The 17,993-nt window shown below is 39.4% G+C and overlaps 1 protein-coding gene across 46 annotated transcripts in view; it reads right to left on the bottom strand.

Moving 5' to 3' along the window:
• znf423 (zinc finger protein 423) overlaps positions 1-17,993 on the bottom strand; it is a 266,334-nt gene that overhangs the window by 151,282 nt on the left and 97,059 nt on the right.

Here is a 17,993-nt window from a genome sequence, read left to right as displayed (position 1 = left end):
GAGAATTTTGTAAAAAAAAATCTGTGGATTTATGCAGAATGATTTTAGGAGTATCATAACTAAAACTTATTATATGAATTCAACAAATAATACATTTTTAACTTTTATTTAATGTTTACAATGAAAATCCAATTAGATCCACTTATTTGGTTAACTAAGCAAGTCTCTTATTCAATATATCTGGTAAAAGACAGAAAATATTACTAAACAACTTGTATTGTAAATAAATCATATGGACATTTTCATCTTACTATTATTATATCACAATAATATTAGTGAAATTTAATTTTAAAAATGGATAAATATAAATTTACAAACACATACACAAGTAAATACACAGACTCAATGATAGCCTAAAAATTCTGTGGAAACCTGCGGATTCCTGCATGCGCAGATTCCATGTGGGCCTAGTGATAGTCTTACTAGCCAATTGAGTGAGCACACTTTTGTTCTGCCCAATCAGAATTGCACAACTGAACTAACTGAACGGAACGCCCACAAAAAATAACAAAAAACAAAACAAGAAAAGCACGGACGAGTGGTATGAAGGCGTTAACTGTTCAGAAGCCTTGACAGACTAATTAATATAAGGAAAAAAAACAGGACATCAGTAATATGGGATTATTTTGGTTTCAAAGTCACAGACAGACACTGAACGAAAACAGGTAATTTGTAAGAGCTGTCAAAGAATTGTTGCCACAGCACTTCATATACGAGCTATATGAAGTTAGTTTGTTCTGTATTTTTATAATTATAATTTTTTTGGTTTTATAATAAGCTACACTATATCTCGTTAATTTGAATTCAACTTGTTTTCAGAAGGGTAATGTCATTTATTTGTGTTTACTGAGAAAAATGAGCGTTTTATTTCTGAATATTTAAATATAAATTTGAATAAATGTTGAAGTAGGGTATTATCTTTATCATCTTTTCCTTTTTTAACTAACACTCACTGGATTTTAGCAGTAAGACCTACAATACAGATAAGCTAAAGTCAAAATTAAACCGCAAATCAAATCAAAATCACAATGTGTCCATGTCAAAAAAAGTTAAATAAAAAATAAAAAAATAAATTGATATAAATATTTTCCCCAAATCACATAGCCCTAGAGATGAGTCAATCAAATTGAATTACACATTTCAATGCTGCATATACAGTAGTAAAGAATCATTCAGCATTCAAATCACTTGTATCAACTCAACTTTTCAATGCTACATTTGACAGAGCTGCTAATTATTAGAATAATGCAGCACATTACTGGAATACTTCCACTGTTAAAAATGACCTAAGAGTTCATTTTTCTCAGCCTCTTAGTATAAATCCCAAGCCCAAGTGTGTCTAGTCTCAGTCAAAACTACATCAAAGCTCCAGTGAGCCGCTAGACTGAAGTATAAGAGAGGGGCCCGAGGCTTCGAGAGCCGCTTGAGCACGAGCCACCCAGTCGCTCGTGGCACACAGTAAGGACCAGTGGAGAAATCTGCCACTGCAATCCTCCTTCCGCCATTGTGGCTCCATTTTCACACCTTATTATCACATTAAAGGCTCTACGCTGAAAGGACTACACACGAGACTGGAGGAAGAGGGAGGAGAGAGCAAGATTGAGTAAGAGGGAAAGAGAGCGAGACAGAGGAAACGAGACAAGACCGTGTACAAAATGTGGGGTGGTAAGAGACTGTGAGACAGAATGAGAGCAAAGACGGCCTGATAAGATTGATCCAAATTAAGACACAAAGGCTCCCGTCACACCTGCCATTAGCATGCGCTTTCTGTGGTCAGATCGAATTTGGATAGAACTTGACCACTTTAAAAGCAGAGTGATCGCATTGTGATTACCTAGACCACATATGGAGGCTATTCTGACCACACTCCACAAAGGTGTCAATGCTAATTCATTCATTCAGTTACTTTTGGGCTTGGTCCCTTTATTAATCAGAGGTCGCCACAGCAGAATGGACCACCAACTTGATGCCCTTTCAGCCACAATCCAACACTGGGAAACACCCATACACACTCACTCACACTCATACACTATGGCAAATTTAACGTATTCAATTCACCTAGACCACATGTCTTTGGACTGTGGGGGAAACCGAAGCACCAAGAGGAAACCCACGCCAACACAGGGAGAAAATGCAAACTCCACACACATATTCCAATCTGACCCAGCCAAGGCTCAAACCAGCGACCTTCTTGCTGTGAGGTGATTGTGCTATTCACTGCACCACCGTGACACCCTCAAAGCTAATATATTTTGCTCATTTGAATATAAAAGGTATTATAGAACATAATGAAAATTCAGCTTACTTTTTTATTTCAATCTTCAGGCCTGTCCAACCCTTGCCTCTTTGCTTCTAACAAATCAACAACCAACCAATAGAGATAACCAAGCCCTAATTTGTCTTCCTTTTGACTGCCTTTGTTTCATCATGTCTTGACAATGAAAAATTATCAGCCGCTCAAACGATCAGATCACCTGACTTGATAAATATCCCACTGCACTACAATCAGAATCTCTTGTTTCTCTCCCCAAAACCCTTACTTACCTCACTCCCCCAGTGTATAATTGCAAGGGAACTTGCTTAAAACTTAGTTTATCCCTGAAAGCATCATTTACTGTGAAGATGTTTCGAAATGCATCAACCAAACAGACCAAACGTTGTATTCCATGACAGAAAGCAGTGAATTTTCCATCAATGTTGTTCAATTTTGCTAAATGGGGGAATGTGAACGCAACTTCTGATGCAATACATAACAAGTTATTCATTTTACAAATGCAAGTGTGATTGGCTCTCTATCTGAAACACACTAGAGATATGCTAAAATGAAAAATACATAGAGTTTAATGAATAAAAGAAATAAAAAAAACAACAAAAAACAACATGGTCAAAAAAAAGAGAAGCAAGGAGCTGAGAAAAAGAGCAGGGGAAAGGAGGAAACGTGAGGGCAGAGAGAACTGGAAAAGGGAGGGAGGAAGCGGGGGCCAGAGAGAGGGAGGGCTGCTCGCCGGCTCCCCCGGGCTTAACATCCTGTCTAATCATCCTGGACTTGTGCAATCAGAGAGAAGCAGGAGGTGGCCATTCCTGTGCTCCACACATTCTGATCAGCTCTAATTTGGCCAGGCCTGGCGCTGCATTACGCTGCGCCGCAGCAGCTCACGCTAATGGGGCCTGCGGATCGGAGCCTGGCCAGAGGAGAGCCTGGGCCTCGCTTTGGGCCTGGGCCCAGTCCGAACTGCAGGTGGAGATTGGAGAAAGGGGGGTTGGTGGGTTTGGTATCTGGAGGGGCATTTGGATAAGGAAGCGTCGAGGTGCTCTAGTTTATTTCGCCCCCACTAGAGCAGAGGGTAGAGAGGTGGGGGTGAAGGTGGGGGCGTCGTGGTGGTTTGGAGGGTGGTGCGGGTTGGGCTAGGGGGTAGGAGGGGTATGGCCATCTGTCCAGTGGTGAGAACACCGTCTGGACAGGGAGGAGAATGGCCCCTAACTGACACTACACTGATAGAGCCCTGAGCAGCGGTTACACACATACACACATGCGCAAACACACAAAAGGTGCATTAACTACACTATTTCATCCATGAGAGCTTCTAATCTCAGGAAAAATGGATGGTGGCAGTAACCCTCGAACACTCCCTACCTCTCCTCACTCAATCACACACACACACCCTGATTCCCCCAGGTACCCTCATGCCAGAGGTACAGGCACTGCCAACTAAGGCACATGCCAGCACAACCTGCTACCATAGCAACGAGGGAGGAGCAGGAGGGGACCTTTCCCTACCCTTCTCCTCTCTCCATCCCTCCATCTCTCTGGTCGTAAGCAGGGCTGGCATGCAGGAGGAGATGGAAACAAGGATAAAAGTGGCCAGCAGAGTGCTCTACGCTGCTAACCTGCATTTTAAACTCCTCCATCCTTCTTTTTTCTTCTCTTTATGCATCTTCCTTTCATTACTGCGCCTCCCTCCTTTCCCGTAAGCGTATGCCCTCTCAGGAGGGAAGAGGGGAGGGGAGTCTCTAGAGGAGGCCCTCCAGAACACACTCCATTAGAGTGCAGGGCCACCGTCATTACAGGGCTCCATTTCTCTCTCTGCAGTGGAAGATTGATACACACGCATCACGCACCTCAGCTGCGGTCGTTCCACCTCCGACCGCGGCCTTCACAAACACACAAGTGCAAATGTGTGCGTAAACGCAATGCGTGGTGCGAGGAGAGGCTGATGGACATGAGATCGGGTCGAGGTAAGGTGAAGTCCATCAATGGTTTGAAATTAGGATTCACTCAATGCACTTACGTTTTGTACAGCTGGCAGCTGAAAAGTTTAAAGGCACGGTGTGCCAAAAAAATAACAACTATTTACTCATCTACATGTGGACTTTATTTCATCTGTGGGAAAATTAAGACATTTTTTTTCTATGCTTTTTTGCTTTTGTTTACAATGAATGGGCACAATGTACAGAAAAGAACCAGAAAAGCACCATAAAAATGGACCTCTTAACTAGTCAAGTCTAAGTCATACAAAATCTTTATGCAATGAACAGGAAAAAAAAAATATTTAAGTTAAAATTCACTGACAATGCTCCAGTTTTGGTCTGAATTATTGAGACTATAAGTCAGATTCATCAATAAATAACCCAGATTAGTTGACAACCCAATGAAATTATTGCTTTTTAAACAAAGAATATAAGTTAACTTGAAACAGCGTATGGCTCACTTTTTTGGTACTTCTACAAACTACAGTATGTTGTTTCTGTGTCCTTTCCGATGATTGAAAGCTTTAAAGCTTCCATTGTAACTTCACTGAAACAAATCTAATTGTACACATTTCTCATTTTGTGTTGCTCAATAAAGTAAATCCTACAACTTTTGGACAACATTAAGTTAAGTAAATTATAGAATTTTCATTTGTGGTACAAACTACTGAATGTTCGGACACAGGTAAAACCTGCAAAAGGGAATCAAAGGTCAAGACAAACAGGCTTAGTGGAATCATTCTGATGTAATGCACTGTTTTTAAATGGAGACTGACTGTGGCACAGTCAAGCTCAATAAAATCAGGGCCATTGAGAATACTATATAAGGAGACTAATGACTGTAAAAGAAAGTCATTGGAAGGAAGTGCTTCTTTTTATGCTCAAAGATATATTCTTAGTGGTCATATAATTCTCCTCTGCTTATACGCCACTAACATACATCTCCAGCACACGCCGCTCTGACAGAAACCGTGCAGCTATTTTTGTTTCATTACAGTAATAGCTGTCAAGCTAGCAAACCTGTGGTAACTGTGCTGCTATCTATGTTCAAAATGTGTCAGCTGCATAATGTGGTGTTTAATATTTTTATAATGTTGTGCTTCCGGTAGGCTGTTGTGTTCCAAATGAATATGGGGGGTCATTTTGCCCCTTCAGTGTCCTTTTGCAACACTGAAAGTGGAGGACAGACACATACTGGCGTAGCTCACAACAGGGCCTAGACTCCCTCTACTGTGAGAGGTCTAGGTGAGAAACAAGCCAAACTGTGTGTGTGTGTGTGTTTGGTGAGGGTTAGTGGAACTAAAACTTAACTAAAAGTAAATTCAATTGACTGCAGTGACAAAATCTTTAAACACAAACTCAAAAGTGATCTTTTAAGACTTAGCAGTGCCCTTTGGCATACTCATTTCCATTTGTTCATGTATGTTAGAGAGTATTCAACACTTTAAGTTATGATGTGTTCTGCTGTCCTTTTACCTTTGAAAGAGCAATTTGAACAGTCAATATATGTTTGGGGCTCCCTAAGCCCACCTCGCTCTCACTTCACATCCAGTAGTAGCCTCTGCTCTCACTCTGCAGGTAATTATCTTTGAGAGACAGCCCATCCCATTCTGTCCCATTAAATTCACACATATACCCACCATACATTTGCAATGTGCAGAAAACATAAACCTACACAAATGTATTAATACCATGCACGCAGCACACACACACACACACACACACAAATCCATCATAATTAATGCTATACAGTCAGATCCATAACCATTTAGACATCAACACAGTTCTTACATTTTTGGCTCTATACACCAACACAATGGATTTCAAAATAACAGCAGACCATCAGCTTTAATTTGAGGGTATTTACATCCAAATTAGGTGAAAAGTGTAATAATTACAACAGTTTGCATATGTGCCTCCCACTTGTTAAGGGACCAAAAGTAATGAGACAACTGGCTTCTCCGCTATTCCATGGCCAGGTGTGTGTTTTTCCCTCATTATCCCAATTACAATGAGCAGATAAAAGGCCCAGAGTTTATCTTCAATTGTGCTATTTGCATTTAGAATCTGTTGCTGTAAGATGAGATTGTTTCATTTCATTTCAAATCCATTGTGCTGGTGTATAGAGCCACACATGTTAGAATTGTGTTGATGTCTCAATTTTTATAAACCTGACTGTATATTTATGTAATTTTTGTTGTATTGTAGTTGTAATTGCAGTAATTTTTTTAATGAATTTTTAAACTTAAATTTGCCACCATATTCAACTTCTCTCATATGTCAGAAATTAAAGGAGTGTAACATTCAACGTAAGTCAGGAGTGCAAGTAATTACATCCATTTGAATAAAAATGTTATTAATGTCAAGAAAATCTATGTTATTTTATCAGCCTTATCAGCCTTTCTGCCTTAGGTATGTTTGAGAATTCATGGAAAACGATCATTATGCTTTTGCATTAGAAATACTACTGTTACTGAAGAGCTTTAAGCATTATATATGCATTGAGACCCACTGACTTTCACACATGTAAAGACACTTTTGAAAAATTGTCTCCAAAATAGCTGCAGTCGTTTTTAACCAAGGATATATTCATATTCATATGTTATGGAGTAATTCAATGGTGCTCAAGAGTTGCAGTCATTAAATGCAGTCCCAGGAGGTGACATCCTTTCTAAAAATGGTAGATTGCATATTCTAATGCAAGAAAGAAATATTAATATTCATAAAGCTTGGCCAACTTTTTAAAACCACATGCACTTACAACATGGTCTGCCTGAAACTGACTGAAATCATACAACTTCAGCAGTTTATTGTTATATACGTGATGGCTTATGATATTGTAAAATACTCATAAATGTACTAATAGCCATTTTTTTCTCTTAATAATAAACGTGGTTGTGTTTGTTTTTTCAAGTTAAGCCTCAGGTTGTGTGCGTTTGGTGAGATGGTGGCAGTGATTTAGCGAAGGTGGGGGGTCTGTTACAATCGCCAAGATGCCAAACCCCTTCACCCCCCCAACACACACTTTCTCTCTCAGGAAAGACAAACAGCCATGTTTGTGTGGGGTAATTAGATGAGGAGAAGTGAATTAGCAGAATCCACAGAGCAGTCATGTTGCCGAGCAGAGCCCCGCCTTACAGGGACCTGCTAATTACCCCTCGTTAGGTTGATATGTGTGTTTTTTTTTTAAGTGTGGTGCAGCTTCCATCATGAGAGTGGGAAATAATTAGCATTGGTGTGATGCTGTCCTTAATGGACACCGCAAGGCATCAACCACTGATGAGAAGAACAACAAGATGACAAAGCGTCAAAGGATCAAGAAGATGCGTCAGTGACACTAAGGGGGCGTTTAGACAATACTCTTATTAATGAAAAAAAAATTTCATGTGTTGTGACAGTTTGCTTGCGGTTGTGATCTATATTGAAACATATATTTTAAACATATTCAATGCATGCATATTTCGTTTTAGATCTATAGACATTTTTAATTTTGTAAGTAATGGACAAATCTCTTTACGAAGTGAAATCATCAACTACTGGCCAGACATGCTAATACCAGGATTTCTGCAAGTTTCATCAAGTTAAATTTAAGACTTAAAGACATTTTTAAGACAATTATGAATTAAATTTTAGACTCGTACAGGGCTAAACACTAAGAAGTTTTTAAATGTCCAAGATGGAAAATATCTTTATTTGCAATATAATTTTTTTATATAATACATTTAACAATACAATATTATTTAAAAATATATATATTTTAGATACTTCTCAGCAAAACATTTTACATATTGTGTAAAAACAAGCAAGCTCTGCTTGTATCCATACACTTTTTTTTTTACAACAAAAACTTTCTTTAAAAAAATAAAAAATAAAAAAATTTGTTTTTAAAAAAACTAAAATAAGCTAAATCTTCATTGTATGGGTTTAGGCCAGATTGGGTAGCAATTTGTGAACAAAGGAAAATTAAGACAATTAAGACCTGTTTAAAAAATGTTTAGGACCTACAACACTATATTCCAGTAAATGTAAGAGTTTAAGGCCTAAAATGTAGATTTTGAGATTTACGACATTTTAAGATGTAAGACACTGTGGAAACCCTGAATACAATTTTTACTAATTTTTGTGAATCTGTGTGAACAGAAATTGTTTTACAAACTTAAAACAAAATTTAAAAGGAACGTAAAGATTTGTTAACCCTATTTTAGCTACATTGTTGTCACTTAAATTAACCTTAAAAGCCTGGGACATACCAAGCCATTGTCAAAGAACTAGTGGTGACAAAAACAGACTTTGTTGTCGTTTTGCTTCAGCTGCATTTGGTCCTACCTGAACCAAAAAGCTGTGCATGAACACACCAAGTGGACAACACCGACTGAAACAAGAATATAAATTCTAAATTTAGATGATAGAATGTATATTTTCACACCTGAAGTGTTATGACAGTAATACAAAGGGAAACCAGAACTAGCATTGCACACAGACAAATCATAAAAAAGCTGTGCGTACATACCATTTTCATAGTACATCTTGCTCACCATAGAGAAAAATAAGTTTGATAATCTGACTTAGTTTGCTAAATTCATCACTTCAGTTTTAGATCTAATACTCCGATCCGTAGCTGAACAACCATTCAAAGCACTTTACCTTTCAACGACAACTGACTTTGATTCTACATGCTGAACTTCATCAGGAATGAACCGGAATGAACCGCCAACTTAACCTGCCTATGTTTTAAACAGCGGCTGCCCTTCTAGCTGCAAGCCACTACTGGAAAACACCCATACACACTCATTAACACACATGCACTATGGCCAATTTAGCTTATTTGATTAATCTTTCCTGCTGTGGGGGAAAGCGGAGCACCTGGAGGAAACCCACACAAACACGGGGAGAACATTCAAACTCCACACAGAAAAAAAAACAACTGGCCCAGCCAGGACTCAAACCAGCGACCTTCTTGCTGTGAGGCGACAGTACTAACCACTGAGCCACCGCGTCACCCTATTGCACTAGATATGAATGCTAATAATAGGCATGCACTAGTAGCCACAAATTTCAACTTCATGTGATCTTTAAATAATGCAATAAAAAGCTTTCTATTTTGCATTGTGGGCTTCGCTTCACCGCGACCGCAAGTCAGCAACGCCGCTAAAACGTTTTGAGACTTTAGCTAGGAAACTTTCTTTATGGCCAGAACCCGTAAACTCTATTTCCCTTTCCGTCACTAGGTCTGCTTTTAGTTATGCTGTACCCTGTGTGTTTAAGTGCAACAGAATGTATGTTTGATCATTTCAAAGTACTAAAAGAGGAAATCCACATATGAGGTCATGCTCGTGTGTCAACCGATGGAGAGAAGAAAGCAAAGAGACAGAAACCCAGATCAGAAGAGAAGTTGTGCATGTTGTACAACTAACAGGAGACTAAAATAAGTCTGGTTTGAGGAAAAAACACGCATACAAGCACACACACTACAACTTAACTAAACCCCAACAAAAGAATGAGCCACACAGTGCTGTACTGGAAAAATATCAGCTCCAACTTCAACAAGACTTTTTTTTTTCTATGAAAACATTAAAGCACAAGGCTGTCTTTTAACTTCACCACAAACACACACACACACACGGACACACACTCGAACCAGACGTGGCCAAATGTAAACCAGATCAAGGCTGTATTAGTCAAAGAGACCAAAGGAATTGTAGTGCTGCTCTAAGCTCGATTAGGGATGTCTGATCTCATCACAGGAACACAGCCTACCTGTCGAAATCCATCGCTCATCCTGTCCCTGAAAACTGGCACAGACACGCTCCCTGATAGAAAACATTAATGATGTTGGACCGCATCAAGACACAATGGAGAGACGATCCAGGTTTAATATGGACTCCACGGCACCAGCACCTTTGAGCAAGATGGATTCACACCGCATTGTATCTGACGGGTGTGCGGTCCATGCAGGAGCGTTATAAGTAATTATTAGTGTTAATATAGTAGCAACATTTCAAATGTCAATACCAGTGAATTTTCTAAAATATTTCATGCCAGTTTCTTATTTACTTCTACCAGTTTCATGCTAAACATGCTCTTCCTATTATAGAAGGTCAATTTCCAAAGTATCATGTAGCCAGCTTGTCAAATTAAAACCTAAAAACAAAAAAATATACAAATCAGAAATGGAAAAAAAATATAGCTTGTAAAACTAAAACTCAAAATTGTCTATTTATAATAATAAGAATATAGCTTGTCAAAAAAAAATCAATGTATAGTCAGTCAAAATTAAATACAATAAAAAATAACCACAAATAATCAAGAATTAAAATCAATAGTAAAAATAAAAACAAGAATATAAAATAGAACAATTCACTAAAAAATTAAATAATAATAATATAAAATAAGAAATATATGAATAGGAATATAGCTTGCTGAAATAAATGATAATACATTGATAATATAAATATTTCCCAGTGATGGGTTGCAGCTGGAAGGGCATCTGCTGCTTATCATGGGTAAATTCATACCGCTGTGGTGACCCCAGAACAATAAAGGGACTAAGCCGAAAAGAAAATAAATAAATGAATAATATAAATTATTAAATAAAAAAAATTTAATAAAAATTAATAAGAAACAAAAATATATTGATAAGTAATAAAAATAACAAGTAAAACAAATGATGAATTAAAAGAAAAAGAAAAAATGAAAGTAAAAAAAATACATCATAAAATAAAATAATAATAAAATATAATAAAATAAATAATAAAATAAAATGTATAGTCGGCGCCAATACCCCAGTGGTTAAGTGTGCCAACATAAAGCACCATGGCCCTCACGGTGACCCGAGTTTGATTCCTGGCTCAAGGTCCTATGCCTATCCTTTCCCTCTCTCTGCTCCCAATGCTTTCCTGTCTGTCCTCCACTATGCTATCTTAATAAAAGGTGAGATCAGTCATCCAGCAAACTGTCATCACCCAATCAACATTAAAAGTGATGGAAAGAGTACTGAAAAATCATACTTAAGTAAAATTACCATTACTTGCCAAAATTTAGTGCAAGTAAATGTCTCTGTTGCAAATATTACTCTAAGTATGAGTAGAAAATAGACATTTCAAAAGTACTCAGTAGTGAGTATTATGCTGTAAAAAGCTGAAGCATTTACATGTAATTTGTAGATGTGTGTAAACGTAACATTCTGTAGTGCATTTAGTAATTGCCCAGCAGGCACACAACGTCATAAGATGTTAATAAAGTTAGACTTAGGTTGTAATGTCAGGTGACCAAAATTCAATGTCTAGCCAGCATCTAATGACAATTTTATTTTGATGTCCAATAACGACGTCAAATGATGTTGACATTTGGTTGATTTTAAGTTGTGTTAAAAACTGACCAAAATCCAACATCAAGCCAACATCTTAAACCAACATCATATTGACGTCAAATACTGACATTTATTCGACAGGTATGGCAACCAAAATCCAACATCTAATAGAGCTCAGAGGTAACGTCTACAGAACGTCAATATGTAACATCATTAGACGTTGACATTTGGTTGATTTTAGGTTGAAATTCTTTCTAATCCATATAGACAAGGAAAAAATAAAGTAGTGACTGCAGGTTGAAGGAAAGTACCAGACCAAAAGTACCAACACTGCACTAAAAATGTACTCAAGGGAAAGTACACGTTTTTAAAACTACTTAGTAAATCACAATTTCTGAGAAAAACTACTCAATTACAGTAGTTTGAGTATTTACAACAATGATGCTAGATGACCACTAGCATTTAGTGCAAATATATAGTACGTTCACATCCGCATTGTGAATGTTCCGGTTTGGAGTTGGGACAAGGGCCCCTGATGGCCCAGCGCTTGAGCAGGTGCAGTGCGTGCACGTGGTCTCTCGGGGGAGCACAGGCCCTAACGCGGTAAACACGGGACCTATTTAAAGCAAGCAGACCTCTCTCTCTGGCTCCGCCGGCCTCCGCTCACTGTGTTTTCACAATACTTCACGGCCCCTCGGGACCCCCGCTTGCCAGCCACTCTGTACCAGTCTCCCCTCCTCCAGAGACCCGGCACCCAACGCTTGTGCACCCAGACACGGAGAAGAAAGTGCGAGAGATGATGAAAGAGCTCGTCATGGAAGAATGGGATTTAAAGCGCACTAAACACACAAACAGCCGTACAGCTGCTCACCAATGCCATCACCTGTTTCAGGCCACGGCGAAAACGTGTGAGCGTTGCGTACAAACGTCGACGCACAAATATACACACGCGTGGCGACATGCTAATGCATATACACACACAGACGCACACCTCCTCTTCACACATTAAAACTGTTTTCCTGTCGCTGCCTTGGGGAAATTAAAAATATATTATGGACCTCCAGAGGTTCGTGCAAGGAGATGAAGAAAAATAGAGAGGGACACAAATGAGAGAGCGAGACAGACAGCGAGACACCAATGAAAGAGAGGGAGAGAGAGGAAGACACAAAAGCACTTGAGGGATAGAGAGATGGATCTCTTGGTTGTGTCCTCTTTTCTAAACTGCCCACTGCATCATGGAGAAAGAGGGCCATTTTGGGGCTGCGATGTAGCCGACGGTCATCATCGCTCCTGTCCTCCTCCCACCCTTCCTCTCATCCCTCGTTCCCAGTCACCAAACACAGAATGCATGGCTGAATCCAGCTCAGGTTAGATTCCGGAGGGGACGGAGCATGTGCAGGGGCCAGGAGACTCACTGATATTTCACTCGCTGTGTGTGTATATACACACACACAAAATCATCTAACAGATCTCGCCAATCCTCTGGTTTTCCAGAGTTGCCTCGATAGGGCCAAACAAAAGGACGGGCAGGTTTAGGCCAGATGGAAGTACCGCTTGCCCAACAGGGTCAATGTTGCATAGTGATTTAAATATGTCACCGAGGTAACGTTACCCAGCTGGTTTGAGCAAATCTGTGAGAATGAATTGGAATCTTCTTGAAAGCATCATACAAATGGGTAAAGGTTTTTCACAACATACCACTGTTTTACAAAAATAGGGATGAGGAAATCAATGCTGTCATGAAGTTACATTACTGCAGCAAAAATACAGAGCTAATAACAAAGCAAATTTTCTAAAATAAATAAATAAATAACCAATCTTATTGAACTTGAAAATATATGATACCTGTTTGAAACAAATTTTTTGGAGTCCTTGTTTACACCTGCTACTGGGATCACAATTATTGGTTTGCTCTCTGCGGATCTAGCAGAGTTACATGAACAGCAAATGATAGGGAAAATTCAAAGTTTGATAGGAGATGATTCCCGTCCTCAGAAGCCTTTTTTTGTATTGTCACCTGTTTCTGAGGCAATACGGCTTTACAACCTTTTTTATATTAAGTTTTATATAGTTTTATATATTTTTTATGTTTGGGTCTTTTCTTAATGCTTTTTTAGTACAATTTGTTAATTATTAAGTTATTATGAAGCATGCTGGATAGTGTTTTTTAATATTGTTTGAAAGTGATCTGTCTCTTTAAATGTTTTTTTTTCTCTTTTTTTCACTTTATGTGTTTGTTGTATCATGATACTACTGCCCTAATTTAATTGCCCCTGGTGGGATTAATAAAGTTGTTAAACTTAAACAATTGGGAGAAAAATTTCTGCTAACATTTGGAGGGTTAATTCATCCCATTTGCCCACTTTCATTCACTTTCAGATGAAACATCGTTTACTTCATTTATTTAAGGATGGTCTGTGGTCAGGTGTATGTCTCTCAAGTTTGTATTACAATCTGGACTGCTAGGAGTGCTTTAGAAAAATGTTTTCACCTTCAATCCAAACTTTACAGACGGCAAAGTTTAAAGCCCATCTGGTAAATGAGCTTCAACAACACACACATCCCATAAAGTTTAAGAGTTAGGTCAACGTGCTAAAAGTAGATGGTCTTTTGTGGCTGTTGGCACACATTCAATAATATGATAGTAAAGCATCTCCAACGGTGTTTAAAAGATGACTAGCTCTAAGAATTAAGCAACATTATATACCAATGTTTTCTTCTGATATTAGGGCCTATATGTATAATCTAAATTTAATTTCAGAATTCTTTGCAGTGTAAAAAGTCGTTTGATGTCATGTATCCTTGCTAAATGAAAGGAAAAAAGAACAAAAATAAAAAGCACAAAGTCAATATGCTCTAGAATTGCTTATGCCTTTCCGAACACTGATTAGAAATTTTGACAATCCAGCTACTGTAATTGTTATTTTAAAAATATAGTCTAAAAAGTGACACAGTGTCACAAAAAAAGTTTCATTTTTTTCTAAGACATGAGAAATTAGTTTCTAAAAATGACTAGAAATATATTTTTTTGTAGTGAGGCCAGTGAAAATATTGGCAAGCAAAACTCGGCACTTCTGGCCTAACCAAGTCTTCAGAAACAGCCCTGACTGGAGCACATACCTTTCTTCCTCCCTCTTTCATTCTGGCCTCGACAAAAGTTTAACGTGTGCCGAGTTTGACAGCGTAGGCTATTAAGAGGGTCATAAATAGGCCTGGTTCAGAACCCTGCTGCCAAATAAAACCAGAACACAACAGCTCCCTTTTCTGCCGGAGGAATACACAGGTGACCAAAAAGCTCACATTACGAGTGAGGTCACAACGACTCGCCCAGTGTGGGTGAGACTGAGGGAGAGCAAACGGAGCCATCCAATTGGCTGCAGCAAGAGGTCCTGCTGGCCCACCAATAGCTGAGGGAGGAAATGAATAAAATAATTCAATTCAAGACCATTACAGCCCCTATCGGCCAGCGCACGGGGATATGAGCAGCCTTTTTCCACAATGAATCATAGTCGGGGACACGCACACAGAGTGGGTGCTTGTGTGTGCGTGCCAGTGTGAATGTGTGTGCGTGTGAGTAATAATGTACTTGATCCCTGCAAATGTGCGTCAGACGATGTCCTATATGTTGACAAAGCAAAGTCTCTAGAGCTATTGTTTCAAAGTGTGTGTGTGTGTGCGCGAACTTATCCAGAAGCACCACTCTAGCCCTTTGACAGGAAGCAGGAAAAACAATGCTCAACTTCACAGCTCTGATGGCACTTATAAAAAACAATTCCCCCCTCCCTGCCCTGTCTTTCGAAAAATGACAGGCGTCTGCATCTGTCTCTATAAACTCTCCCTCTCTCGTCTTCCTTTCCTCCGACCGACTGACCCCCCCCGCTCCACACCACCATCTCTCCGAGTCTCCAGTGTCAGACCTGGCTCATTTTCTCTCTTTTCTCCTTTCCTTCTCTTCTTCCCCTCTGGGCCAGGGAGGGACGGCTTGTTTTTCTATCTAAGGGAGCACGGGGTGGAGAGAGAAAGAGACAGAGGGAGAGAGGGAAACGGGGGGTGTACCTCCGGCCTGCTCCCCCAGCGGGACAGACCGAAGGGGCCTCAATCAGGTCCTCTGGGGCCCGCGGGTGGGGTGGGGGGGGGTGCTCTAACTCTTTCCTTTAACCTCTCCACCCCTTTACTCCAACCCCCCCCCCTCTGCACTCACTCCAAACTCAGCACACATTTTCCACCGAGGAGAAAGCGGGGGGAGAAAAAAACGAAGCGAATTTAATACCAGGAAAAGCCTGCCAGTGTCCTTGTCGACATCATCTCCTAGGGAATAAAGGGAAGGAAGGTTTTTTATCTTTTTAAATAAGAGATGGCGAGCGGCCCCCTGAGCCCCACCACAGCAGCACAAACAAACACAGGAGAGAGTATGGATGGGGGGAAGGGATAGAAGACCGAAAGAAAAGAGAGACAAAGAGGAAAAAGAAAGGAAGAAAGAGGAGGTGATGCGGAATGTTACCGAGTCCACCCAGAATGAAGGTGGAAAAAAAGGCTGATTAGTACTAGCAAATGGGGTTACGGCACGAGAAATGAAGGAGAGAGAGATGGAGGGGAGGGAGGAGTCAAAGAGGAGAGGCAGAGAGGAAGAGCGGAGGGTTTAGCGAGAGCCCTGGGACTCCCCTTCCTGCTGTATCTCACACACGCAGCACTTTGCAGCCACCTAGGACCTCAGTCAGCACCCCTGCAGCACTCCCTCAGGGCCGGTTAGGAGGGGCCCACGTCATCCCCTCGGGCCCCCAGGGCTTCTCGCTCTTACTCCCTTTTCTCTGCTGAGCTCACCAGGATGCAACACACTTAGAATTGCACAAACGCAACTAACACACTCTCAACATCTGACTGAGTAGTGGTTTTAATACCCTAATGACCAATAAGATTCCAATAAAGGCTACATATTATTTTACTCAGGCTCTTTTGGGCATGTTTATTGATAGGGATGACAGGAAATGATGGGGAGAAGGGGGAACGGGTCCGGGAAATGGCTTCAAATGCCCGACAACACCATTAGCACACATCTTTGATGCTAGGCTACTGATACCACACAAAATAAAGAGCAAAAAATCAACTTGACCTGTTGCATCTATATTGTGCGGTCACATAAACTATTCATCACAAGTAATATTCAGTCCTTTTGATAGTGATGCACGTAACGTGGTGTTTGTGCAGGGGTAAAGTTGCCCACAGTTATTTGAGCTCATGTAGAAGTTGCCCATAAATCTTGATGATTCATCTGAGTGATGAAGTTTTAAATAGTTTTTTATCAAATGTCTTTAACTGATCATCCAGTTAAATTGATTTTTGTGTTTTGTGTTAAATAGAGACTTACAACATAAAGTCTGCCCTTTTCTATGATTGACTGAACGCTTATATTCAGGTCTACCTCCATCGAATCACAAAAACTGATGAATAAAATCAAATCCTTTTGACTTGTTGATCACAAGTAAGTTTCAAAACAAAAGAAAAGGTGGCAACTTTAAAAAAAAATCTAATCAGACAATTTTTCATAATATTCTTTAATTATTAGAATAATACATATGATTTTGTAATACTTTAGTGTGCAGTTTGTGAGTTTGACACACGGTGGAAGAACTAGGTTTTGCACGCCTGGTTTAAAACACATGCAAGCGCAGGTTGCCAGATTGACGACATAAACAGAAGTGTGGGTCTATTTAGTCTAAAGGTTGATTCAGGGCTGATTTAAACAGTTCTCTAAATAAAAGCAACAATATGTGATAGAAGGAATAGTTTTTTTTTATGAAAAGGAGTTTTTGTTCTAACCAACACCTTAAATTTATATTTTATAAACGACTTCTATTTCTTGCAGCTTGACAACAGAAAGCTGATAGTGATCATCTCAGGTACACTTCATGTGCTTTATACAGTGTTAAATGCTAACAATGTGAGTTTGAATGCCATTGTACATTACTTTTATTGCCATACTACAGAAAGCAGCAGCAGATCTTGAAAATAAACCATTTGAAATGTAATTTTAGTACATGACTCAGTGCAAGCCAACACATATGAGTGATAATGTTAAAGAGGTTTAAAATGTATTAAATAGATAATAAACCTTACTATTTCATTGGAGTGCAGTAAGTGCACTATTCTGTGCTTGTGAATAGCTGTATTTAAATTTATATCGTGTTTCATCTGGTGCAAACAACCAAATTGCTTATCACTGCTATTATCACGTAGCGTGTTGTTAGGACACAGGGTTACAATGTAACCTGCTCACCTAATGTTTACATTCGAAATATGCATGTTAATTGCTATTAATAACCACCTCATGTGGAACTCTGAATCTGCGTCTAATTTCAGAGAGTGCTACTGCCCATCGTGGGTCACATTTCGTTCACAGGCGCACACTTTGAGAGCCTTCCAGACTGAATAAATGAAA

This window comes from Danio rerio, chromosome 18, assembly GCF_052040795.2.
Source record: "Danio rerio strain M-AB ecotype USA chromosome 18, GRCz13ab, whole genome shotgun sequence".
Lineage (NCBI taxonomy): Eukaryota > Metazoa > Chordata > Actinopteri > Cypriniformes > Danionidae > Danio > Danio rerio.
This window is presented reverse-complemented; position numbering and strand designations above follow the sequence as displayed.